The sequence below is a fragment of the Orycteropus afer genome, unplaced genomic scaffold (assembly GCF_000298275.1).
Source record: "Orycteropus afer afer isolate SDZICR_OR568_19922 unplaced genomic scaffold, OryAfe1.0 scaffold00503, whole genome shotgun sequence".
NCBI lineage: Eukaryota > Metazoa > Chordata > Mammalia > Tubulidentata > Orycteropodidae > Orycteropus > Orycteropus afer.
In genome coordinates, this window is record NW_006922090.1 from 99,241 (window position 1) to 102,029 (window position 2,789).

At 40.7% G+C, this 2,789-nt stretch overlaps 1 pseudogene; it reads right to left on the reverse strand.

The window, feature by feature from the left end:
- Positions 1-1,701: 1,701 nt before the first annotated feature.
- The window catches only part of LOC122151513, a 3,186-nt pseudogene continuing 2,098 nt past the window's right edge, over positions 1,702-2,789 (reverse strand).

The window sequence follows — 2,789 nt, forward strand, 5'->3', positions numbered from 1 at the left end:
ACAGTTGTGGGTTCAATTCCAGACCTGAAGGGCAACTAGGGGCCATAGTCTCAGTGGTTACACCAGGCTCCATTGGACCAGCAAACCTGGTCCCCACCTTTCAAGCTGCTCTTTAAAATCTTCTATTCAGCTTTTTTTACCCTGTCAATTCTTCCATCTGCTTTAGCTACTCTCTGTTCAAGGGAAGTTTCAGAGTCTCTTCTGATATCCTTTTTGGTCATTTCTTCCTGTCTTTTTAATGACCTCTTGCTTTCTTTGTGGATGGTATTCTTGATGTCATCACACAATTCCTCTGGTTTTTGGTCATTTTTGGTGTTCAGTGCATCAAATCTGCTCTTTAGATGCTCTCTAAATATCTAAATTGATATAATCAAGGTCATATTTTGTCTCTCGTGGATTTGTTTTAATTATCTCCAATTTCAGCTCAAACTTCATATGAGAAGTTGATGGTCTGTTTCACAGTCAGCTCTTGGCCTCGTTTTGGCTGAATATATTGAGCTTCTCCATTGCCTCTTGCCACAGATGTGGTCAATCTGATTCTTGTGTACTCCATATGGTGAAGGCCATGTTTTAAGCCTCCATTTGTGTTGTTGAAAAAAGATATTTGCAGTGAATAAGTCATTGGTCTTGCAAAATTCTATCATGTGATCTCCAGCAACATTTCTATTACAAAGGCAATATTTTCCAACAACCGGTGATTCTTCTTTGTTTCCAAATTTTGCATTTCAATCACCAGTGACAGTTAACATATTTTGATTCATGTTTGGTCAATTTCAGAATGCAGAAGTTGGTAAAAATCTTCAATTTCTTCGTCTTTGGCTTTGGTGCTTGATGTGTAAATTTGAGTAATAGTAGTATTAACTGGTCTTCTTTGTAGTGTGTGGATATTATCCTATCACTGACAGCACTGTACTTGAGGATAGATCTTGATACATTCTCTGTGATGATGAATGCCACACTGTTTGTGTTAGGCTGGGTTCTCTATAGAAACAAAAACCAGTAAAGCTTATATATATATATATATATATATATATATGAAAGAGAGAGAGAGAGAGAGAGAGAGAAATTTATCTTAGGAAAATGGCTCACACACTTATAGAAGCTGGCAAGTCCAAAGTTTCTGGATAAAACATCAAGCTGGAGGCTTTTCCCAACTCTGGCAACCACAGAGGCTGAGGAGCTCATGGCTGGCAGGTAGTACATTGGCTGTTGACTCCAACAAATGACGAATCCAGGATCTCCAGGCCGAATGGTGGACTGTTCACTCATGGACAGTTAGTTGTAGGTAGCAAAACAGAATCCCAATCCACAGAAGAATCTCTCTCTTCAATATACTGGAAGCAGGCCACACCCCTAGGGAAACTACCTTTCAACAGATTGCCTGCTCAAAACATAATCATCTGATCCCATCATGGGAATAACCACATCTCAACAGCTTAAACCACACAGAATTGTGGTCCAGCCAAGTTGACACACAGCTCCAACTGTCATAGTCCACCCCTTGTGAACTTGACAGTTATACACATCTTCTTAAACATATATAATTTCTAAATAAGGACAATTATAAAGTCATATTTGCACCTAACGTGATACGCTAACATACGTACAACCAAACGGCATTAACATTATTTATATTCCACAGTTCATAACAGAAGGAAATGAAAATATTTTATGCCCATATACAATGAAGAAATATAACATTCACAGTCCTCATTTCTGTAGTTAGTCACATGGTCGTAGCTGATATTCAGAACTACCTTCTTCTGCCACCCATTCTGTATTTTCCTTGCCCTCAGCAAGCAACTCAGCTGGTCCTGGTTCTTTGCCTGGTGGGGTGACCCAAACCTCATTCCTGAAAGGTCTGGGACATTAGCAGTCATATCAGAATTGGATTGCTGTAATTTTCCATTGACTTTAATCACAGGTCATGGTAGTATTAAGAGATGTCCTAAAGACTCTCCTGTATTCCAGACATATTCTTCTTTACCTCCAATATGTGAAGCCAATCCAATTTCCCCTTGGTAATCAGGATCTATCACACTGGATACTATAGTAATGCCCTTCGTTGTCTGTTGACCCAGAGACCTGAGGAAGCCCCAATGGCTGGGTAGCATTCTTAATTTCCATTTCAATGCAATAAGTATTGTGTGGAGTGTTCCTCCCTTTGGGACTAAGATCTCCAGACCTGCAGAGCATAGGGTAGCAGGGACAGGAAGCAAAATTATTTTTGAGTGGGACACTACGGGTAATAGTGAGTGGTACCACTCCTGTTTCCACCCCTTGGTTCCTGGACCCATGAATCCTGGCTATTGGAGAAACAGAACCATATATTGGATGCTGGTTTAGAGCATATACAGCCTCCTGGAGAACATTGCCCCAATTCTTCAAGGTATTGACACATAGCTGGTGCATATTTTTGTTTTTAAGAGGCCATTCCATCGTTCTATCAAGCCAGCTGCTTCAGGATGATGGGGAATGTGGTAAGACCAGTGAATTCCATGAGCATAAGCCCATTGCCACACTTCATTTGCTTTGAAATGAGTCCCTTGTTCCAAAGCAATGCTGTGTGGGATACCATGATGGTGGCTAAGGTATTCTGTAAGTCCATGGATAGTAGTTTTAGCAGAAGCATTGATAGCAGGGAAGGCAAATCCATATCCACAATAATTATCAGTTCCAGTAAGAACAAAACACTGTCCTTTCCATGATGGAAGTGGTCCAATGTAATCAACCTGTCACCAGGTTGCTGGCTGATCACCCCGAGGAATGGTTCCATATTGCGGACTCAG